Source organism: Schistocerca serialis, chromosome 1 (assembly GCF_023864345.2).
Source record: "Schistocerca serialis cubense isolate TAMUIC-IGC-003099 chromosome 1, iqSchSeri2.2, whole genome shotgun sequence".
NCBI lineage: Eukaryota > Metazoa > Arthropoda > Insecta > Orthoptera > Acrididae > Schistocerca > Schistocerca serialis.
In genome coordinates this window covers 721172600-721198436 of record NC_064638.1, presented here as the reverse complement: position 1 = coordinate 721198436, position 25837 = coordinate 721172600, and positions in this window count along the sequence as shown.

Below are 25837 nucleotides of genomic sequence, written 5' to 3'. Positions count from 1 at the left end.
AGAGCCTATAAAAAGATTTACAATAAATCTTTAATAGCTGCAAAAAACAGTATAATGGAAATGTTATTACACAAGATCCGAACAAAGTCAGAAGCACTTGGAAGATAATAAACAGAGAAACAGGAAATTCATCAGGAAATAACAATAAAAGCTGAAGCCTAAGAATCAATAATGTTGCAACAGAAGATCCAATAATCATTAGCAACACTTTCAACTAATATTTTACCAGCATCCACCAACAACTTACACAGGGTAACAATGGAGGTTCTCTGCAAGCCCAAAAACTAATTGAGAATAAGTCACCCAATAACTCATGTTACCTGTATCCGGCAACTGAACAAGAGATAACAAAAATAATAGAGAAACAAAAAATAAAGCATCCACAGACATAAATGGCATGTCAAATAAAATTTTGAAGCTAACTACTAGGGAAATTGCTAAACCCCTCTGTTACTTAGCCAATTCATATCTCGAAAAAGGAATCTTCCCAGACAGAATGAAGGCTGCCAGAGTACGACCAGTATTCAAAAAAAGGTGCCCAGATAATTACAGACCAGTTAGCCTCCTTCCCATTTTGTCAAAGATCCTAGAAAGAATAATATTTGTTAGGTGAATGGCATTTTTTGATAAAACTATCACAAATGGTAGACAGTTTGGGTTTCAGAAGGAAAAATCTACAGTGTCATCTGCATTTGAACTTATTAATATAATCTCTGTAGGCCTAGATCAAGGCCAAATCCCAGTTGGTGTCTTTTGTGACTTATCTAAAGCTTATGATCTTGTCAATCACCACGTATTAATAATGAAGCTACACCACTATGGAACTAGAAGAACTGCTCTTGATATCATAAAGTCATTTCTGTAGAACAGAAAACAAGCAGTGGAAGTGTCACACAATCAAGGGAAACAGCTATCAGAACTGCAAGATATAAAACATGGGGTGCCACAGGGTAGTATTCTAGGAACCCTCCTTTTCCTCATATATGTAAATGATTTACCTTGTAATGTAGACAGTGAATTGATACTCTTTGCAGATGACATGACAAGCACAACTGTGAGACAGAGCTTACAGGAGGCCATAAGTAGAAGTAATCAAACAATTGAAATGATCACCCACTGGCTTGAAGTGAATAGGTTAATCGCTGTTATGAGAAAACTAAAGCAATCCCATTTAGGAACAACAAAAGAAAAACAAGTGAACTAACAAATTGGCAAGAGCTAGATGCAAGAGGAGTTGAAAGCGCTAAATTTTTAGGGATCACCGTGGACAGTTGTTTAGGATGGAAACATCATATTTCCAATATAAGCAACAAACTTAGCAGTGCTGTTTTTGCTCTGAGACAAATTAAACCACTAATAACTGAAGATGATTTGCGCATGGTGTATTTTTCATACTTCAATGCTGTAATGAGCTGTGGTATAGAAATCTGGATGCATTTGATTGAGGCAAATAAAATATTTAAATTACACAAGAGAGCAATGAGAATAATATGAAACAAAAGAACTCTTTTCAAAAAATATAAGATTCTAACCTTCTACACCTTGTATATATACATATATAAAATTCTGCTCCTTCCTTGGGATCATAAAGATAAATTTGACCAAAATGAAGATGTACACCACCACCACACTAGAAACACAAAGAAATTAAGAATTCAGCAGCATAACACAACTCGATATGAGAGAAGCAGTGGTTACACGGCAGTAAAGTTGTACAACTCTTGACCACCACACATCACTAATGCCAAATCAAAGGATAAGTTTAAAGAGTCAGTCAAACAACTGCTAGTAGAAACCCCTTTATATTCAATCATAGAATTTCTTTCAAACAAAAATAACTGGCATAGTACACTAAAAGAAAAATGTACACAGGTATCGAGAAAAAGAAAAAACAAAATTTGTTAGCTTCTTAACAGCATTGTTTTATGTAAAGATTTTATTTTTCTACAGTAATTATTGCTGTTAATTTTTTTTATAAATGTAACAAAATGGGATCTAGAATATTTATCTGCTATGTGACTGTATTATACCATAAATATAAAATGATGGACCCATAGCATAGAATTATGCAATTAAATGTTCTGTAATTTAGGTACATACATTATGTATGCCTCATAAAATCTGTTCAGTTTACAGTATCTAAAATTTTGTAACTATGATGTTAATTTTCAGAAATGTTGTGGCTAAAATTTATTAGTTATCTTAGCAAAACTATAATTAGGATCAGTAAAAGTAATGTATTTTATTGGAAAACTGACAAAGCAAATATGTACTTTGACTTACTCCATAGATGTACATCATCAGCTGCTAAATAAATAAATAAATAACAGTGGTAAGGCTGGTAAAGTAGCAGATCAAATGCTCTGGCGACCAAGAAAGACTGTGAATTTTTGTGCTTTTCAAAAACAATTTAAAAGCCTGTAATTTCCCAAAACCTGGAAGAAATCACTTTTGATTTCTATCATAAAACCTCAAAATATGTCATCTGAGCCAGAAAACTATAGGCCAATCCTTGTTATCCCATCTGCTCAAACCCTTGAAGCTAATTTTACAGAATCATTTGATTCATGTTAGAAAGCCAGTTCTAACGCAAAAAAAAGAAAACTGGTTTCAGCCAAGGAAAATGCTTTACACCTCAGGTCCTCAGTCTCACGAAATTCACTGAGGATGGCTTTGAGGTCCAGCAAATTACTAAAGCTTTTAATGAAAAGAAGTCTGCTTATGAGATTGTCAGTCATCATGCATTGTCACAGGAGCTCTGGGGGATAGTAAAATATTATGTTTTGACCATACCTGTTCAAATTTTATTAAAAACAGGAGATTCTATGTGAACTTCTAGAGTCAATGTAGTCATTGGAGATCTCAAAGAAATGCTTTACCATAAGAAAGTGTTTTGTCACCAACATTACTTAACATCCATAATGATGGAAGCTGAAGAAATGAATTAAAACTTGGGTCTAGTAAGCAAGGAGGCCCAGTTTCCAGCCCTGACCATGGCACACATTTTAATTCAGCTTTCATTTGATATCAGTGTAGCTTGATAGTTCAAGGTAGTGCCATTTCTACTAAAAGTGACAGTGTTGCTCTCACAACAGGTTCAAACAATGTTTACTGCAATGATGCCAGTGAATTTCTAAAAAAAAATGGTCATTATTTTGCAGTTGCTGTCAACTACAAATGTTATAGTGGCTAATTTACCTATGAGGTTCAATCTGGTGGACTGGTCTTGCGTAAATAGTGAAATTCAGTGAACAAATGAAAATTAAAATACTTCTGTTTGAAGTTTAAAAATGTAACAGTTCTTGACATCAACAATTATGAAAAAGCTAGCTTCACAACACATGGACAACACTTGAATCAATCTGTTAAGAAGAGAATTTCATCAAATATAATCAAGGCTGTTGACAAAATAATGCACAAAAACAGATTAAAAAGCAAACAAGTCATCAACTTAAGTGACACATGCAGGGAAACTAGTAAAAGGGCAACATCCAATCATATTTGGCCTAACTCTAACAATACAGTAGAAATACTCAGTACACAGGTGGAAGTTCCTTTACAATGTAAACAAATGAGTTTTAAATATGTTTTACCTGATAATGTATTCATCAGTAATTTCATTAGACATTGAACAGTGGAGATCTGTCAGAAGGAATGATCGGCAAGCTTTATGACATGCAAATTATGTTAGAAAGTATAAACAGTCAGTAAAGGTAATATGTCCAAATGAACATTAGCTTAAAACTGAAAATATCAGTCATCTCAACAAACTTTCAGGCTACAAACTGGTCACTAGATTTTGTACAAGTAATGAGTATGGAGGCTCCTGTATATTAGTCCATTCCTGAGTAAACTATGAATCAGACAGACTTTTACCCATCTTAATGAAGAACTTACTTTTGAAAGTTGTTGTATAGAACTTAAAGAACATAACATGTTTCTCATCAGTATACACCACATCCCTGGATACTGCATAAGCTCTGTGTTCTTACATAAATTTGAAACTCTCTTCCATAACTTAAAAAGTAAAAAACTGCATAAGAAACTAGTTATGTGTGCTGATTTCAACATTGATGTATGAACTAATAACAAATTTGCTTCACAGAATCTGATAGCCATAAATGGACAAAATCTAAGTTTTGAGTAATGCACAAGAGTTACGGCAACTACTTCAACATGTATTGATAATATTGTAGGAAGTTATGATTACAATGTCAAAGAAAAATGTATTTTAGATTTAGGAGTGTCAGATCAAGCAGCTCTATTTGTATCATTATTAAAATTAAATTTAGGCAGCACAACAAATAGATATAGGAACTTCACCCAAGAAAATGTGGAAGCATTATTAAAAAAACGAAGTCTCATCTTATGATCAGTTAGCAAACACTCTTCAACAGACGACAACTACAACAACTTTTCAACCAAATTCATGAGCATGTTCAATGAATGCCTCTCTTTTGCAAGTGTATGGATTGAGTCTCATAAAAGTAGATCATGTGCAACAAAAGGGATTAGCGTGTCTAGCATTAAGAAGAGGAAACTGCATATTGATGCAAAAGTTAATCAAAATTCAGAATTTCTTATATATGTAAGCACATACAAAAAAATTTGACAAAGTAGTTAAACTAGCAAAGCATACTTCAAACAATACATTTATTAAATCCAAAAACCAAATCCAAAACTATTTCATCTGTATTAAGTAGTGAAGTTGGCAATGGAATGGAGACAAAATGTCTCTCTACACTAATTATAAATGATGGGACAGTTGCAGATCCCAGTGTCGTGTGTGAATCCTTCAATAATCATTAGTTGTAACAAAATTGGCAACTGCTCACCACCAAGTACAATTCCTAGTATGACAGAGAGAAATTGCTAAGTTTTTAAATTTTCACCTGTTAGAATTTTGATGTCACTAAAATCATAATGCCCCTAAAAAATTTAAGCTCAGTGTTTGGGATGAGTTTCCCACTAGAATAATAAAAATCAGTACATCATAGAATAGTGTATCCACTCTCCCTCATAATTAATCAACCTTTCTAGGAAGGATGTTTTCTAGATTTGTTAAAAAAAAAGGGTAAACAAGATGATATGAGAAACCATAGGGCTATCTTATTGTTGCCAATTAATTCAAAAATATTTGAAAGAGCTGCATGTGACCAGATAGAAATTTATAATTCATCTCACAATGTCATATTACGTTTTCAGTAAGGTTTCAGGAAAGGCTGCAGCACAACCCATGCAATAAATGAATTGGTCACAAAAGTTAGCAGCTGTCTCGATAATAGAATCTGTGTCTCAGGCATCTTTTGTGATCTTATCAAAGCCTTTGACACTGTAAACAATAAGTGGCTTCTTCAAAAATTGTCTAGCTATGGTTTCAAAGAAACTCTCTTAGGTGGATGTCATCATACATGGCAAACAGCAAACAAAGAGTACTGTACTTGTTAGTAACAGTGGCAAGAAATTCCTTTCTGGCTGGAAACATACAATTAAGTGTCCAGGAGGGCTCAATATTAGGGCCACTAGTATTTTTGTATTACACTAATGATATGCCATGCCAGGTTGAGTCACATACCATCCTTTGTGCAGATGATTCAACAGCAATAATAGTCTGCTGTAAAATCGATGAAGACTTAATCCACTGTGCTGAGCAGACACTTGAGGAAGTGGAGGCATGGGTAAAAAAATATTAATTTGAAATTAAACTATGCAAAAACAGAAACTGTTCATTTCACAACAAAACAATCAGCACAATGTATGTTAATAAACAAATATGTGTTGTGGAGTGATCATGTAGAGAGCATTCTTAATCAGCTGATCAGTCTTCTGAATGTCATGAATGTCTTATCCAGTATCACTGATTTAGCAGCTAAAAACCTGCATATTATGCATATTTTGTTTCATTAGTTAACAATAGCGTAATTTGCTGGGGGTCTGAGAAAACTAATCTGCTAAAAACCTTTACACTACAGGAAAGATCATCTGAGCCATAGTGAGAGCTACAAGAATCAACACTATAAACTTATATTTGAAACACTAGATCTAATATCCATTCCAAACATCTATATATATGAGACTCTCATTTTTACAAAGAGAAACCCACAACTTTTTGAGGGCAAAAGCTTCCTGGATCAGTATGATACTAGACATAGGGCAAGACTCAAACTATATGAAAAAACTCCACACTACATGTGGATGGAATTTGTAAATAAAATATGTAAGGAGAAAAGTGACCAAGATCTAAAAAATACTGAAGGAGACCTGGAAAAATATTCTAAAATTAAATGCTACTATAGTGTAGAAGATTTGTTAAATGATGATCTTGTAATATAGAATCTCTCTAAAAGTAACACCTTATATGTCATAACCAGACATTTTTTAAAGAAATGTTAACCATGTAAAGTGATACATACATATTGTCATCTTAAATTAGTTTATTAGTCTGTATGTTAGTCTTAAAATTGATGAGTCATGTATTGTGATTGTATGACACATGTTATGTGATAATAAAAATTTGATTTGATTTGATTTAAAATTGAGAAGAATATACGGCTCCATGTACTTAATCTCATGGAGTGGGCAGTGAGTAGTAGGTGAGAGGGCCACTGGAGCACACAGAAGTGCTACAACAGGAGAGTCACACACACTGTGGACAGAAGGTGGATGAGTAACCAATCCAGGTTGTTAACACAGCCATGTAGGCTGTATTTGGGAAACTGAGGGCAGGCTGTTACTTTCTCTTTGACACTGGGTCAGACATTAGCACATTGCCAGCCAGTAATAAAAAGAAATCAATGAGCAATCTCGACCACTTCATGGTGATGAACAATTCATCAGCAGTGACTTATGTAGAGAACAAGTAGAAGTAGATCTCAAATTTAATAGAAAATGCCAATGGAAGTTTGTGCTAATGGATACAACAAAATCTATATTAGGCATGGTTTTCACCATTGGCTCAAGATAGACCTCAGTGCAGTGCAAATTAAGATAGACAAGGAGATCATGACAGGTTCATTAGGATGGACAACTGTAAGCACAATGGGATCAAGTTGAAATTCAGATATACAGGAAGAAGGCCAAACAAGTGAGAGTCAAGTAAAGAATGTGAGACATACTATAGTGCTCCATATTAAGACTGTGTCTGGCCAACCAGTATTGCAGCAACTGAAAAGGTTCGCACACAAACTGTTTTGCCATGGCAAAGATGGAATCTGAAAGTATGCTGATTTCAGGGGTTATGTGCAGGCCAGAGAGTCCATGGGAGTTGCTGTTGAATCTTGTAATGAAGAAGGATGCCACCTGGAGGCCCTGTAGAGGTTACCACAAATTAGAGTTATGCACACTTCTGGACTGGAATCCAGTGCTGACTATTAGATATTTCACCAATGTGCTAGTGGAGGCCACAATATTCAGCTTCATAAAGTGCAAAAATGATTATAATCAAATACCTGTGGTGTCAGAAGAAGACATTCAAAAGACCATTGTAATAACTCCATTCAGGTTATTCAAATATTTATGAATGCCGTTCAAATGAAGAAACACCACACAGAGATGGCAACATTTCATAGATGACATACTGTGGAGGCTAGACTGCTGTTTTGCATATCTCTATGATATTTTGGTATTTTCTAGTTATCCATTGGTACATGAGGAACATCTCATAATGGTATTTGAATGGATAAGCAGATATGGCATAATTCTCAACAAGGTAAAATGTAATCTACATTTACATCCATACTCCACAAGCCATCTGATGGTGGCTTCTGCAACAGAAGCAAGTAATGTGTCTTGACCACTCAGTGTCAGAAACCAGCATTTATCCTATGAAAGACAATATCAATGCCATAGGAGACGAATCTCACTCGATAGATTATCAGCAGTTAATAAGGATCCTAGGAGTAATAAACTTCTATCTTCAACATACACAGGGAGCAATCAAGGTGCAAGCACCTCTGACAGCTTACTGGAAGATACCTCAGGACAATGATAACTGCTGTGGATGACAGAGATCAACAGTCTTCACTAACAATGGTGGTAGACTCCAGCCAAAAGACAATTGAAGCAGCATTCCATCACTTGGCACAAAACCAGTGGTAGCCATTGTGAAGTTTTCCCTCACAAGCTCACAGAAGTACAAGTCAAATGGAGTGCTTATAACTGCAAGCTGCTAGCCATATGAAGCAATAAATATTTCAATTGTATGTGGAAGCAAAGCTGTTCACTGGATATATGGATCATAAATCAATAACTTTTGCATTTAGTATAAACTATACCACCTGATGATGTTTTTCATGCACTAGTGCCACTCCACATACTTTGAATTATGAGCAGCTCAACAAACCACAGGCTACTGATAGCTAATTGCAGGATTATTTGCAGAACTGCTCTACGTAACTGCAAATGAAGCACATATGATCAGCCAGATCAGAGGTTCTGATTTGGTGTCATATGTCTCAAGCCAGAGCCAGATGTTTCATACCTGAGGGGTTTGCAAGATGTTGCATATTACACTTAGCTTGGTCCACCCTGGAATGAACATGAGTGTAAAACTGATGACTCATAGGCTCAAATGGTCTAGCATTGAGAATGATTGGCACTGGTTGGTGAGGGAGTGTATATCATGCCAGCGATGCAGGATCAGCAGATATGTCCACAACAGGTCAGAGAGTTTCTAAAGACAACATACCAATTCTCAAACATACATTTAGATATCACAGGGCCACTACCCCCTCTGAAAGCTATTCCTACTTACTGACTGCCATTGATGGACATGCTTGATGGGTCAAAGCAGCACTGATCACAGACATACCAGTGGAAATGTAAGAAAGGACATTTTTATCAACATGGCTAGCACTATTCAGCTGCCAATCACATATAACCACAGATTGAGGTATGCAGTTTGACTCAGCCCTGTTTTATCAGCTATGTAATCTGTGCAGATCTTGGATCATTATACCACCAATTATAAACTAGCCAGTTAGCTTACTCCCCTTCACTGTTCCACATTCAGTGTGCACTTGATCATGCTGTTGAATTACCAAGCCCAGATTTTTAAGTGCAAGATATTTATTTATCATTATCCTTTAACACACATCGATACACCAGATTATAAAAAAATTACAGCAACTGTTAAAAACACTATTTTTCAATACGCTCTTGCTGTCTACACACCTCACCTCCATTCCACTACTAAAATAACATCCAAGTGCAGGAAGAGTCAGAAGTTAAAGACCATAAGCAGAGGCTGATACTGGGGGGCAGCTGCTCCCAGTGTTTCACTACCTTCCACTTACTTTTACTTTGGACTATTGCAAATAGGACAGATTAATTACAATGGAAAGAAACTAAGTCTCAACAGAGTACATGTCTTACTAATGAAAACTAACACTTGTCCTGCCAGTGATAACAAAAATAATAAAATAATATAAAATTTCCCACCAATATTTGAAATTTTCTATATACATGAGTCTCTTTCTTATGCTTCACCTAATTAATAATTGCACATACCATAAGTGCAGAATATACACATTCACACCCAAATAAGTTAGTCATTAAATGATAATAATGTAACATTTAATAAACATGTTGAAAGTGGTACACTCAGTCCATTGACTATAGCACTCTCTCAAAACAATGAAATGGTCTGTCTGGCACCACAAGTCCTTGGTTGCCTCCTCCATGTAACTAGTATTGTGGTGCTTACTTTGTCACCACTGAGCTCTAGCCTCGTACTCCCTCTATCATTTTAAGAACATGAAGTACAACCAGTGAGAACAAACACTGGCATTAGTATCTGACCTACATACCAGTCCACTGACACAGATGAATGGAAACCTCCCTTGCCCTAACCAGACATTTCTTAAACAATATTACTAGCACAAGGTACACATTTTATGCAGCAAACTAAACACTTAATAATGATAAACTAAACACTTTATAACCACATAGTGTAAAGCCCTGCAAATTAACAAGTAAATAAGTCTCACCAAATGTGTAGGACATATAGGCCTAGCCATGAAATCCTTCTCCCAAAATAATTCACTTACAACTGTAATCCCTCCCAATTTAGCAATAACAGCAAGAATAAATGTGAACAGCTAATGATTTTCATAACAGGAGAAACAAATTATCTTACAATTTACTAAAGAATATCATTCAGTGAGTTACACAAATGCATTCAGGAACCCACTAGAGAAATAGGCAATAGTAAAACATGTCTTGACAACATAATAACAAACATGACCCACCTATCCCACAGTGCATCAGTTTTAAAACTAGCCATCTCAGATCACCATGCAGTACAGCTTGAATTGGAACGCCATAAGGCCCCCACTGTCACCACAAAGCAACAGTTTGTAACTAAAAGAATAATGTATAATGACAACATAAATAGACTAAACTGGATGCTAGCACAAATAAAATGGTTTGAAAATAATAGCTTTTCATATGATAACTTTGCTGCTGACTTCTATTACTGCTTTGATACCACATGCCCAGTTGTAATCACAAAAATGAAACAAACAAAAATTATAAACAAAAATATTTGGGTAAATAGTAATGTCACTGAAGCGAGGGAAAAATTAAAACTACTCCACAGTGCAATGCTGAATAATAGAGAGATTCCTGAGCTAAAGGAAGCCTTCAAAATATATCAAGCACACTATAAGGACTTACTTACACAGACCAGGAGCAACTATGTTGCAAATAAGCTTCAAAACTCACACAACATAACTACTGGCATCTGGGCAGCCATAAACAGTTTTAGAATGACAAATCCTGTATGGACTTTACTATTGACCACAATGGCATGCTCATAAAAGACCAACTGGAAATTGCAAATATTTTTAATGAATATTTTTCTTCCATAGGGGAAGCCATAAATGACAAACATAAAAACATGCACTACAGTTTTAAAGGTAATACATGTGACCATAGTATATATCTAGCCCCCACAAACTGTGCAGAAATAATGGACATCATTAGCTCTCTAAAACCCTCTAATTCAGCTGGGCATGATGGCCTAAATACTAATGTTTTAAAAGCCTGTAACCAAAATGCCTCTGTACCTCTGTCTGCAGCAGTCAACAATATAATAGAATCAGGCATCTTTCCAGACAGACTCAAAATAGCACAGGTAACACCCATTTTTAAGAAAGGTGACAACAACAAAATAGAAAACTACAGACCAGTCTCAATCCTTCCTGTCTTTTCCAAAATAGTTGAGAAAGTTATATACAACAGGATTATAAACTTTCTTAACAAACACAACCTGATGTTCGAAAATCAAAATGGATTCGTAAAAGGTAAATCAACTAGCACTGCAGCTGCTCAACTAATTGAAGAGGTGTTGGGGGGTATCGAAAGCAAGGAACATGTGGCAGGTGTATACCTAGACCTGGAAAAAGCCTTTGATTGTGTGAACGTTGACATCCTATTAGACAAGCTGTGGAACATGGGCATTAGAGGTGCTGCTTATGACCTAATAAAGTGTTATATGAGCAATAGAAAGCAGTTTGTTCTACTTAAAACGGAAAGTGGTGTCTACAAATCAGAGATCACTTGCATAAAATATGGGGTGCCCCAGGGCTCGGTATTGGGCCCCCTTCTGTTCTTGATCTATGTAAATGATATTAAATACTGTACCATAAATTCCAAAATTGTTCTGTATGCCGATGATACGTCCATTGTATGTAAAAAGGAATCATGTAATGAACTAGAGGCCAAGTGTAATAATGTGACAAAAGAAATTGTTCAGTTTTTTAATGAGAGTCACTTAAATGTAAGCACCAGTAAAACATGTCTGATGGAGTTTAACAAAAGTAGTTTGAATAATGAAATTAAATTATACATGGGCAACGAATTGGTAAAGAAAGAGTCTAGTGTAAAATTCCTTGGCGTAACAATCCAAAGCAACCTGAAATGGGACACACATATTGACTCTCTAGCAACTAAGTTGTCAAAAAATATATTTGCAGTCAGTACTATTAGCAAGTTCTGTAGAGACACCGTAGTCCTAAAGACTGCATACCATGCTCTTTTCTCCTCTCACTTGAACCATGGTATTGAAATTTGGGGGGCAACAACCAAAGCTAATCTAGATAAGCTATTATTATTATTATTATTATTCTCACTTATCCTACTACAAAGCTTCCTCTTAGATACATATGCATAAAATTATGACACATACCAAAAAATATTTGTGTCATCACTTTGTAAGTGAAACGTTCTGCTATGGTACACCAACTTTCACGAAAATTCTACAACTTGGACGCTTAAGAAAATGGAGTTCTCCACTAACTTGATAACTGATAAAATCTCATAGCCTAAGTCTAAATCTCATTGAGCTACATATACTGAAATCATCACCCACTCTGTTAGGCAATAAAACATCATCACATAGTTCCAATAAATGTTACCAAATTAAATAACTGAAATATTCTATGTAATCTCCTTTGGCCTTACCACATCAGTACATATTCCATCTGACATACTTACATATATTTCACTTATTAGTTCATTTTATTATATAATTTACTATAAAGTGTGTAGGCATTATTATTGTAATTCTGTAATCTTTCCAAAATAATCCATTGTCAGAAGGATTTTTCAATATTCACTCAAAATAAACCTTCATTATGCAGCATGTTCTATTCAGTCAAATTTGTACTGTGCAAAACTCCTCCTACATAATGAATAACAGTTCACCATAATATTATTTCCTTTTTCTGCTGAATCACTTACCAATGAACATTTCCTTCTTTTATCTTATATAAACCTTTTTCAGCACTGAGACACACGTCATCCCCACACCAGTTTTTTTTAACTCCAGGATAGACATATAGTAGAGGAATTACATTGAAAGATGCACAGAATAGGTGTGTAGGATGCAATGCAGAAAACTAAAAAAGGAGATAAGATTGCAACAGCTTGGGGCCTTGTATTCGCCAGATTAATATACATGAAAGAGCAGAGGACCCCCTGAGGTCACTGAATTACTGACTCTTAGCTTTTGTGTCAACAATATTAATTTCACTTTTCTCTGTAATGTGATTGTAATAATCATCTGACACTGCATTAATTCTACCCCTGGGTCTAGTAAAGTCTTCATGGGTTCATTTCCTATTCCAAATTGAATGACCAAGTGGTCTTCTTTCACTTCATCCATCAAGAATTGACACCCACCTAGCAACTTGGTACTGTCCTCATGCCTCCTACCACAGTCAATGTCCTCCTGCTTATCTTCACCTTCAATTTCAGATATCATTTGCAGACATTCCAAATTCTCCCTCAAATTCAGATTAAATGCTGTTTTAGTTGTTCTGCCACTAATAATGATTCACCATCAACATATTCTGTCACTAATTAACACACTGTTCTCATCAAAAACAAATTCTTGTGTATTATTTTCAGCTTTCTCATCACCCTCACTTCTCTTTACTCTACATCTTCTCCTGATCTTTCTCACAACCTTGTCTCAAATATTCTTACACTCCATCTTCATTGGAAAACAATTTCTGCCACCTAGTGTCTTTACACTTCCTGTGTTGCCTTGCATGTCTTATGCTATCTTTAAAACCCTGATGGTACCCCTCTCTGCACATCTTTCACTCATCTGTTCTATTTCATTCACTTGCATCTCCAAAGACCACTTCCTGAAAGGAACAATGTTTTCTTCCATCTAAAACTACACCTTTAGTCACCTGATTATCCATATACTCTGATGACTCTGATTCCTCTTCCTCTGTAGCAACTAAAAGAACTCTCTGTTTCATCTCCACCCCCTTCCAACCAATGTCCTATCCCCCATATGCCTCCCCTCCCCCCTCCCCATTTCCATTCTATTGTGGTTCTTTCCCCAATCTTGCTCCTGCCTGAGCCCTGGCAGGAGCTAATTCCACTTTCTGAGGCCTGCTTTCCCAAGGTGAGGCTGCCCTTCATTCCTGTCTAGGGGTTCAACATTTCTATCCATTCTATTTGGTGACCAGCCCCACCATGATTGCTATCCCATCAGTTTGACATATTTTGTCCACCATTTCTAGTATTCACTCCTACTTGGTTTACTCCACATTGCCCTCCATCGCCTGGTCCATTGAGTCTATCATACTTTCTTGGCCAATTATTAGGGTAAATTATCTTAATTATTTCCAGTAAATTAAGAAATTTCTCAACATAATCCCTAGCTGCAGCAACTACCATTTGCATCACCTGGGCAGGCAATTTATTTTCAAGACATGATATAATCATCTCAGTCTCCAGTTTGTTGTCTAGATATTTAATTTGATTAATGCACTGTTGGCAAAAGGTCTTAAAGCCACCCCTCTGATGATTATACATCTCCCCTCCACAGAAATCCCTCAATAAAAATTGCTGCTTTTCCTTCAACCAAAATTCAAACAGTAACTTGGACTGAAATTCTGACACTGAACCACAAAAATTACCCACTTCTGCCACCCATCTGTATATCTCACCATTCAAATGACACTTTCTGTCTGACCAACTCCTGGGTAACATTACAAAATCTCCCAAAAATCTACAGGCTTCTGATTTCTCACAGAAACAAATCTACAAAACTATGATGCTTCACAAGCAAGCCCTCTGCATGCAACACTTGCACTACTGTTAATTTCCCTATTACATAAATCTTTAATATACTTTTCAACATTTGTGCACTTATTCTCTGCCTCTGGGACAATTTGTTTTTCTCTAGCTCAACCATTTCATGGTTATCTTCACAATAATTCTGTGCAACTGGAACTTGTTCTGTGTAAATTACTTCTCCTTTCCTTTGCTTGGCTAATTCTTCTGTCTTATTATAACAATAATAAGCGATATCATCTATCTGCTTGGTTACTCTAGCCCCCAGATCACTATTTCTGTTGTCACATTCAGTTCTGATACCCTCAATATCTTTCTTGAGCTTGTCTCTAAGTGAATTCAACTCCATCTTTCTTGAGCTTGTCTCTAAGAGAATTGAACTTCATCTTTATAAACACCTCGAATTTAACTGAATACACAAAGGTTTTCATTTCAGATTTAACTGAGCTTATATGAGGTTTAGCTGAGCTTCATCAGTTTTAACTGAGCCTACCTGATTCGTGATATTCTCAAGCATATGCGATAACATCTCCCATCTGGGAATCATTTGCATCTCCCCAGAATTATGAATGTAATCTTGCTGCATTACATCCTGTTGTTCTCTATTGGATACCTGTACACATCCTCTGGCATGCAGTACCATCTCCCTGATACACAAAACTATCATAGTTACCAATATCCTCTACTATCAGTTCTTGTTTAATAACATTCTGTCCTTTGTCTGTCTCATCCAAACAAAGATTTTCATCTTTCACATCCAAACTGACCAATCTTCACATTCCAGGACTAACTACATACCGCTACACTGCACTGTTCCTCACCGGTTGTTTATTTTCCACCAACACATAACCCTGCATGTCAAAACAGTGGTGATCATGTTGTGAGCAGCTAGAGAAAACATGCTCCCTGTGCAGGTGCAACTCTGCCACATGGTACACTGGGATGCACCCCAAGATGCCTTGCCTGCAGCAGGTGCCCCTGTCTCTGCCATGCATGTGCATTGACAGCAGGCCAGCTCACTGGGAAGAATAAAAGATAATGGAACCGTACCAGCAACCGTTAGTCTGCACTGTAATGTGTGCATGTTGTAACAAAGCAAGCTGGGATATTTTTACTTCCCGTGTGTGTGTGTGTGTGTGTGTGTGTGTGTGTGTGTGTGTGTGTGTGTGTGTGTGTGTGTTGTGTGTTGGGGCTTATGGACGCTCAGCGTCGAGGTCATTAGTACCCTTTTTACTTCCCCTCTTGTTTTCCCATCTGCCTCCTTAAAATTCATGTTGTTCTTAACTAATTACCATTAACATACATGAGTATGATCTGCATTTTCATAAAAGAGAAAGGTTGTCCCTCAGTTTGAAAGAACATAGCACCAGATATAATTTTGTGCTTAGTTTTAGGTATGTAATTGATTTTCTAATTTATTTTGGTTATTCCTAGGTAATACTTTCATTATAGGGTGAAATCAGTAATTGTTTCGTAACTTAAATTCTATTGTTGACATATAAAGAAATATAAATTCTGTACTAATTATAAACATTTGGAGCAACAACTACAAGTAATCTCAAAGAATTTATTTGTCTCTATTCGAAAACGTGTTAGCAGCGCCAGGCCTTAATTAATTCCAAAGTGATTTACAGTTTTGTTGAAAGTATTGTTTGCATAACAGTATATGTTAATGTCACCATTTAAGCAAATAATTTGGCCTAAACCTTGTAGTAAAAGAAACTGTTAAAAGGAAGAAATTTTTTTGATGTATTCAGTTACTTTAATGAGTTAAGTTTTAATTGTTATTTCTGTAAATTTAACTTCAAACAATATGTCATTTCAGTACCTATTATTGTGAGGATATATAAGGGCCTGATTTTTGGTCAAGTGACAATCAGTCCATGACTGAGTTTGAGACAAGAAATCTGTGTTGGTTAGAACAACAATAATGCATCAACATTTATTTTATTTTATTTTTTATTTATTGTATTTTTCTTGCATGGAGACACCAACTGGTGTCTTTTGCAAACGCCATAGCATTTTTTTACAAGTTTAGTACAATATATATATATATATACAGACACAAGCAGACTTTTTTTTTCTGTTGTACCATATTTGACCACTAATGCATGGACTATGGTCTGCTTGTGTCTGTATATGTGTGGATGGATGTGTGTGTGTGTGTGTGTGCGAGTGTATACCCGTCCTTTTTTCCCCCCTAAGGTAAGTCTTTCCGCTCCCGGGATTGGAATGACTCCTTACCCTCTCCCTTAAAACCCACATCCTTTCGTCTTTCCCTCTCCTTCCCTCTTTCCTGATGAGACAACGGTTTGTTGCGAAACCTTGAATTTTGTGTGTATGTTTGTGTTTGTTTGTGTGTCTGTCGACCTGCCAGCACTTTCATTTGGTAAGTCACATCATATATATATAATTTATTTTAGTTTAATATTAATATTCACTTAAAAGAGTATAAACACTTGTCAATCAAGAAATGTTTCAGTTTCACTTTGAATAAGTTCCCTTTGTGGCACCTTATAGAGCTCGGTAATCTGTTGTACCATATTTGACCACTAATGCATGGACTATGGTTGTTGTTTTTAATTTTGTTCTTTGTCTGTAGTAGCAGTCTTTATTTCTTGTATTATAGGCATGCATATCAGAGCACTTTGTTTCTTTGTTTTGATGTGTCACAAAAAATATAATTAATTTGTAAAGATACAGTGAGTAGACTGTGAGGTATTTATGATGAACAAAGATTTCCCTGCATGAATCTCTATACCCTAATCCATGGATAATTCTGATTGCTCTTTTCTGTAGGGTTAATATTCTGTTCAAATGTATGTCGACAGCACAACCCCATTTCTCTATCCCGTAATTAATCTGTGGAAAAATGGTTCCATAATAAATTGTTTTTAATGTCTGATGTGGAACTACTTTTGACAACTGGCTGATTAGATGTAATGAACTGCTGATTTTATTGCATAAAAATTTGATATGGTTTACCCATCTTAGATTTTCATCTAGGTGAATACCTAGAAATCTGCAGCCTTCTGTGTCCACTACTTCAATTCCACCTATGTTACTGATAGAGGTTTGGTGTGAGTTTGTAAGTTTAAATGGCAATAACTGAGATTTACTGATATTAACTTTCAAACCTTGATCTTGGAAATAAGTAGTTATTTCCTGTAGTCCCTCAGTGGCTACCAACGTTAACTCATCATTTTGTTTACCAAGAAATAATAGTGAGGTATCATCGTCTGCATAGGTTACCAATTGGGAGTTGAAAGGTTGCTCTATATCATTTATGTACACTAGAAAAAGGAAAGGGCCCAAAATTGAGCCCTGGGGTACACCTTGTGTGACTGTCTCATATTTGGACTGGAAATTAATGATCTGATTATTGATTTTGTAAGTCAGCATTGTACACTGCATGCCGTTAAATAAATATGTAGCCAGCAATTGCATGGATGCAGCATTTACATTGTATGACTCAAGTTTACTTAAAAGTAACTCATGGTTTACCGAGTCAAAGGCTTTAGTAAGGTCTAGAAATATGCCAGCTGTTTGCATTCCTTGATCAAGGGCACCATACGTTTTGTGAAGAAATTCCGTAATTGCTGTGATAGTACTATGATCTTTTCGGAATCCATGTCGTGTCACTGTTAGGAACTTATTTTTCAAGAAATAGTCACTAAGTTGTGTCAGCAGCACAACTTCAAATACTTTGCTGAAGACAGGTATTAATGATATGGGCCTGAAATTTGAAACCTCTTCCTTGGATCCTTTTTTATGCACTGGTTTAACTGTGCTCCATTTCAATATATTTGGAAATGTATGTTCTCTGATACTGCAGTTTTCCAGGTGGGTGATTATTTTAACTAATTCCTTATTACATTTTTTAATCACAATACTACTCAAACCATCCCATCCAGATGAGAACTTATTCTTTAGGTTATTTATTATCCTGCCTACTTCTTTTTCACTTACTTGTTTGAATTCAAAAGGTGGCTCTTCAAAGGGGCAGAGCTTTACCTCACTACTCACAACTGTGTTATTAATTGGACTAACAGCTGCAGATATAAAGTATTTATTGAAAACATTGCAGACTTTATTAGGATCTTTAATTGTGTTTCCTTCATGTCTTATAATTAAAATTTCAGTTTCTGGCTTCGGTGTGGCTTTGCGAAATTGATTTACAATTCTCCATGAGGTCTTGGCTATATTGTCTGATTGAGCTATTTCACTGCTGTATATCTGTTTTCTTAGATTTGAAAGCTCTTTCTTAAAGATTTTCTTGGCTTCGTTGTACTTGGCCTTAAAAACCTGCAGGTTTGTTGACTTGTGTAACACATCCAGGTACTGGATGTTTTGCCTGAGTTTTATCATATTTGCTGGAAGTATCAGTCTGTTGGTTTTTGCACTTTGGTTATGGGTGAACACTCTTTGTATTTTCTTAACAGGGCAGCATCTGTCAAAGTGTCTTAGCATAGTATCATAGAATTTGGCCCATTTGTTTTCAGATCCTTCAGTCTGGTAAACCAGATCCCAGTCCTCTATAGCTAATTTATTTCTTAGGGCAAGGATGTTGCCCTCTTTTAGGATTCTTTTATTTGCGGTAACTTTTGTCATTTTTGGGATGCTTGTGTTTACATACTCTACAAGCTGGCATTTGTGGTCAGAGTAGTGAAAATCCATATTCCAGCACCTAACACTGTCTTTAATATGTTTACATAGTATAATGTAATCAATTCTGCTAGATGTGGACTTTGTTACCCTGGTATCACTATTTACTACATTTATGAGATTATATGAGTTAAGAGTATCTATTAACCTCATATTACACAAACTGGAAGATTTTGCCTCGATATTCAGATCACCAAGTATAGTTAGGTCACTGGGACCACAACGTCCCACTACTCTACTAAATATGTCTATGAAGCTAACTACATCAGCCTTTGGTGGATGGTAAATCCCAATAACTTTATGTTTTCTCATAACCTCTCTACACTCTTTGGTGTGGACTTCAATGTCTGTCACTTCAATCAAGCCTTCTTTGTTGTACTGGTCTAGATAGTTTATTTTCTTGTACTCGAGATTCTCACTAATGTAAACTGCCACACCACCACCCTTATGTTGCTGTCTACAATAACTATTTGCTAAGGAGTAGCCCTCTAGTTTACAGTAAATAATTTCATCAGATTTTAATCCATGCTCAGTTAACACTACTACATGAGGTGACTATTCACTTACAAAAACCTGTAATATATTAAGCTTATTTCTAAGGTACTGTATGTTTAGGTGCATGAGCCTTAGTGGTATTTTTAACTGGCCACTCTGATTATCTTCCTTTAAAACGCACTGAGTTGGTTCACTTACATAAGTTCTGGATCCAGGCACTAAAAGTGTTCTTGTTCTTTGGCGATCTTGCATTTCTTGATCTACTACCCAACCTGGCTTCTGTCTGTCTAGTCGTCAAGGTAGCTGTTGAGGTGCCTTCTTGCTCCGTACAGTCCGAGGAGGTGCCGAGCTGCCTGGTGTTGCAGTAACTGGAGTTGTATACTCCACCACATTTGATTGAGTAAGTGATGCTGAAGAGTCTGCAGTTGATGCAACAGCTTCTGTTGTTTTAACTAGCTGGCTTGGCCAGTTGTTTTTACCCAGTCCTGGGAATTTGTTAGTTGCTTTACTTTCCCACAAAAACATGTCACTTTGAACTCTGGGTTTTATTGGTCTTGAGGATCTTCTAGGAGCACAATGTGTTTCTGGACTTTTGAATATCCTGTTCCTGCAAACTGATCTTCCTACTCCATTGTTCGTTACTGTCCTCTTGACAACATTGTGGTTGATTTCTGGTACTGTAATTTTTTCTTGCTGTGGTATTATTTGCTCAGTTCCATCTGGATCCTTCCACTCAAGTGATATTGCAGGCTTTAGTTGATTTTTTGGAGAGATGGCTGCAAGTAGAGTTCTGGCCATTTCTTCCTTGCCATTAGCATTTAGGTGTAGTCAGTGAGAAGTGTACCAGTCTCTGTTCTCAGGGACTGTTACAAACTGCGTGTTTTGGAAAGATTTCACTATTTTGGCTATTTTCCTATTTGTTCGCCTGGTTTCATCGTTCACACAAGACCAGCTTTCAAGATCATATCTATGTGGTATCCCTACTAACATAACTGTGAAATAAGTGTAACACAATGAGGCTGTGTGTTAAAACAATGACAGTGTCTGTTCCATACATACCTGATTATTTCAAAAGAATTGTGAATTCTGTGGTTATGTTTTTACTGTTCATAGATATTCAACAGTAAACTATTGTAACAGTATGTGGATGTTCGCCTTAAAACTATTTATGAGGCTTATCAAAAGTTAAGCATTAACTGGCCACATTAAATGCGTATTTGGAGGTTGTGAAAATTGAAATTAAACGGCTATGAAATGCAAATGTGCACCTGTTTGTTACATCATTTACAGTAGACAGTATTGCACTTCCTTCCCTTATTTTTCAGCCAGTACGTTGACACCGAGGACAACAAATGAAATAAAAGCAGGGAATGTCATCACATGTGTTGCCCCAATGTGAGGACTATTGTATGTAGCCACAATAAACTAGAACTCATGAACTTTGAATAGTGAACTTGACAGCGGTTTACAATGCAGTGGTGCAACAGCCAATCAGCTTGTGGGTTTCATGGCCACAGTATAACAGCACCAGTCAGCGAGTAGATTCTATGGAAGCAGCCACTGAGTACAGGAGCAGCCAGTCAGCATGCAGTGGACACAGCTGACAGAAATAAACAAGACCCCTCACCGAGAGAAGTACAATTTGCAACAACTGTGCGGATGACAAGTCGAAATGACAAGAGCAGCAGAAGAAGAGTGAATGTGAATAAGTATAATTTCATAGCAAAAACTGTCTTGTATTAAGTGATACATAATGGATGGCCTTAACAAACAAGGCAATGTGACTGAGGACAAAGCTGTAGATGGTAAAGTTTTTAAGTGAACAGAAAGACGTAAGTAGGACTGGATCTGTGGATTGTAGTAGTAATAAATCAGACATGAATGTAACTTTGTAGGATGGGGATGAAAGTCCTATTGTGAAGAGTGAAATGGATGAAAACAGAACTGAAGTGGATGAGGTCATTGAGGTTAAGGAGGAGGAATCTAGAAGTGACAGTCAGCAAGAGCAAAAGTGTATCACAGATGGAAAATTGGAAGTGATGTTAAGGCTAATTATGAGTAGTTTGAGTAGTATGGAAATTAATATGAAAGAAGACATTAGTAGTATTAAAACTGACATGATCAGCTTAAAAGATGAACTGAAGAAAGAAATTAAAAAGGTAATTAAGGTAGTTAGCTCTAGTCTTTCAGAATTAAATAAGAAGATTGAGGTAGTAGGGAAAGATTGTAATGAAAAGATAAAAAAAGTAGTACATAACACTAAGGAGAAATTAACATTGATGAGTAGTAAATGTGTAGAAGAGAGAAAGAAACTTTATGATGACTATAGTAGGAGGGTGGAGGCTTCTGAAAAACAGTGTAAAGATGACGTCAAAGCTGTCAGGAAATTTTGTGCTGAAATCTTAGTTAAACTTGAGAACCAAATTGATCAGATTAAAAATGATTAGAAATGGAGGTAGAAGCCAAGTGTGCAGTAGTGATAGAGGAAAAACTGGTAAATGTATATAAAAATGTAGATTACAAATTGGCTGAAAGGCAGAAAAATATGGAAGTGGTACAAAATCAGAAGCATAGAGTATGTAGTGTCCTGAACACTCCTACATTTGTTAGTTGTAAGAGATTTAATCATTTTGAACCATATGGGGAAGTGCATCCACTGGATTTCATTGGGGGAATTTAATGATTTGCCTGAAATATGGAGTGACAAAGAGAAAATGTCATTTGTGAGATGTTTTTTGAAAGGGAATGCTTATGGATGGGCAGCTCAGGTAGCTGATAATTGTACTTCATGGTAAAGCTTTGAGAAAGCATTTTTATATGAATATTGGTCCAAAGAGAAGCAGCAGAGGATTTTGAGTGAATTTTTGGGAGGAGAGAGATTTGACTCTAGGAAGGGAACTGTGGATGTTTTCTGTCAGCTTTAGATAAACAAACTGAAATATTTGGACATAGATTAAGGTAGTGAATCAATAATTAGGGGTTTAGGAACTAAGTTGCCCCAGAAAGTTAGAGAATTGCATGTACCTGCCCCTAGGGGTAATATTAGTGATTTCTTGAATTATGTTGATAAAGTGGAGGGAGTGAAGCCCTCAGTGGAAGATTGTAGGAGGAATTTTGATGACATTAATCAATCTGGGAGAGAATTTCAGGTAAATAGAATGAACAGGACTAATTACAATAGAAATTCAAGGAATGGTTGGGTGGAGAACAGCCAGAATGGGCATGGAAATGATAGGAGAAATTCAAGTAAAAGAAATAGAGGAGATGACTTTAACTCTGGGTCAAACCATTTAAACTAGATAATGCTCCAGTTTTGGCTCACACTAGAGCAGGTAGTGATGAAGAGCCACGTGTATATAAATGTGCTGTAATAACAGGTAAGGGTAATGTAAATGATAGTAGTAAGATGAGTGTCATTTCTAATTCTAGTGAGATGTTGAATGATGGTGCATGTAGAAATGTTTATTCTGTTAAAAGAGAGGAGGAACCTACTATAATGTGCACTGAACCAGGAGTAAGACCTTCTGTGTTGGAATCATTGTGTGGTGATAATGCTTACCCCAGCTACTTGTCTCATTTTTCATGTTTCCTGAGGCAGTCAAACTCTTCTCCTATCCTACTATAATGTGCACTGAACTAGAAGTAAGACCTTCTGAGTTGGAATCATTGTGTGGTGATAATGCTTACCCCAGCTACTTGTCTCATTTTTCATGTTTCCTGAGGCAGTCAAACTCTTCTCCTATCCTATCTATAGTTTATAAGTGAATCAGAACATTCTACTTCAACTTTCATGTGATTTTGTACAGCAGGAAACTTAAGTATAGAAATATTTTAGAAAAGTTTTACCCAGTGTTATCTATGAGTTATATATGTATATTATGTTGTGTTAGTTATAACTAATAGAATCATAAGAAGATGGAAGAAAATGACTTAGTACCATGGTTAAATAATTTCTGTCAGACAAAGAGGTAAGGTAAACGGAAATGAAAGGTGTCAGCATATGTGGAGGATAATTAACATCTGAAGTAATCAGCTCATGTGTGAAATTAGTGAATTTGATGCAGCAGCAGGGGCAATATGCAGTAAGAACCTTCTTGAACATTAGGTCTTTCTATTAATTGTTGTGTAATACAAGTGTTTGTGTTCAGTGCAATCAGTATATGGAGATAACTGTCTACCTATAGATGTGTCTCATGATACATCCTTTTCTAAAATTAAGGAATTACAACATTAAACATAGTTGCCCAGAGTAATGTTCAGAAATAATAAGCAAGATTTGTACATATATTGCTCTTCAGGCTAAAATATTAAGCAATTTGATGGAATACAGTGAAATAATAGTTTGTCTGAGTGATAATGTTGTCTGATTGGTAGTGAAAGTTATGTTTGCCTTAGCATAGGGCTCTCTTACTGTAAAGTGTTGTTTCTGTAGAATCAATTTTGCCTTAGATAAGCAGAGCAGATGTTTATTTATTAGATAAGGAAACATAAATGAAATAATAAAATAATGAATAATGTTAGGGTCTTAATGGTTAGGGAGCCTGTCTCTGCAGTAAGGATATTTTTCGAAAATGCACTCCACAAGGTAACAAAAGTAAGTAAAATAATGGAGCTGACAGACACACTTGAGTAATGAAAAAGATAACTGTATACAAACAAATGATATAATTGTGAACTAGGCAACATTGGGTACTGTGTATATTGTGCAGTTAGTGACACAGCAGCTGGGAATAAGAGTTTAACAGAAAGAGCAATATTTTAGTGAGGTACAAGTAATACAATCATCATTGGATCTATAGGTTATTTGAAAACTTCTATTCATGTTCTGAGAAATTATGAGCTTAAAGTGGTAATACGGGGATGAAGAAAAGTAATGTTGCTGATTAACTGATAACTGTGGTGCTAGACTGATGTGAATATTCTGACAAGTCAACTATTTGGTAACATTTTGTGATTGAATGAGAGTAGAGGTCAGAGTGGAGTAGACAGTGGGCTATGATTTGGTACAACTTCCATCCCCTTAATTTTGATCTGAGTAGTAATTAATTATGTAATGGTGTCTCTATTCTTCTTTCATAATGTAATGCACATCTTGAGTTTTTGCTATTTTGCAGAAGGAAAAGAAACACAAATCTTTAAAATTTAATGAGATTCAGGTAGTTATGACTAAGAATAATGTTTTGTAGTGTAATGTGCACTTGATTTAAATTTTTTTCTAGTCCACACCTTTCGTACTTTAGTCAAATTTAGTGCTAATTATTGTAATGTTATGAGAACTATGTAATGTATTTCTTAATGAAGTAATGACTAATGATTTTAGTGTGAAACACTTTTTCTTAGACTTAAGTTAGAAGTGAAAAGTAAGTGTACTAAAGTACGGTGTTTTTTCTTAATTTTTCATGTACTGTGGTGGAGGAGAACCACCTCCAAGGGAACTGATAACAATGCATTTCCTTACTAACTGCCACTTGGACCTGCTGAAGGTGTGGACAACTTGGTGAGAAAGTGTGTAAATGCCCATTGAAAAAAGGAAAGTGCTTGTGAAAAATACTAAACATTGAGCAAGTGAGATTTTCTGCCTGTAAGTGAACTGAAATGCACACTATAATTTAGTTTTTTGCAACCCTTGGGGATTTATTTTGTTTAGCAAGACAGGACTTGTACAAAGTTATGTGTATCTCAAAATGTAATCTTTGCTTACCAAAAAAAAGGACATCACTTATGATGAAGATGCCTAATGTTTGTTAAAAGTATAACTTGTGGATATTTTGTGCAAATGTACAATACACTATATGTAAATATTTTGTATGGGGATTTTCATAAGGCCAGCTCATATAAGTATAAATTTGAAAAACATATGTACTGTAGTTGGTGATAAGATTTCTTATATAATATTTTTTTGTGTGTAGATTTTAAACCCAATTTCTGGGGTCAATTTCTGGTCACTGAATGGCCCAATTAGCTATTTGCAATATCTATCTGGTCAAGCCAATGAGGGAGTGATGTGACAAAGCAAGCTTGGATATTTTTACTTCCCCACTTGTTTTGCCATCTACCTCCTTAAAATTAATTTTGTTCTTAA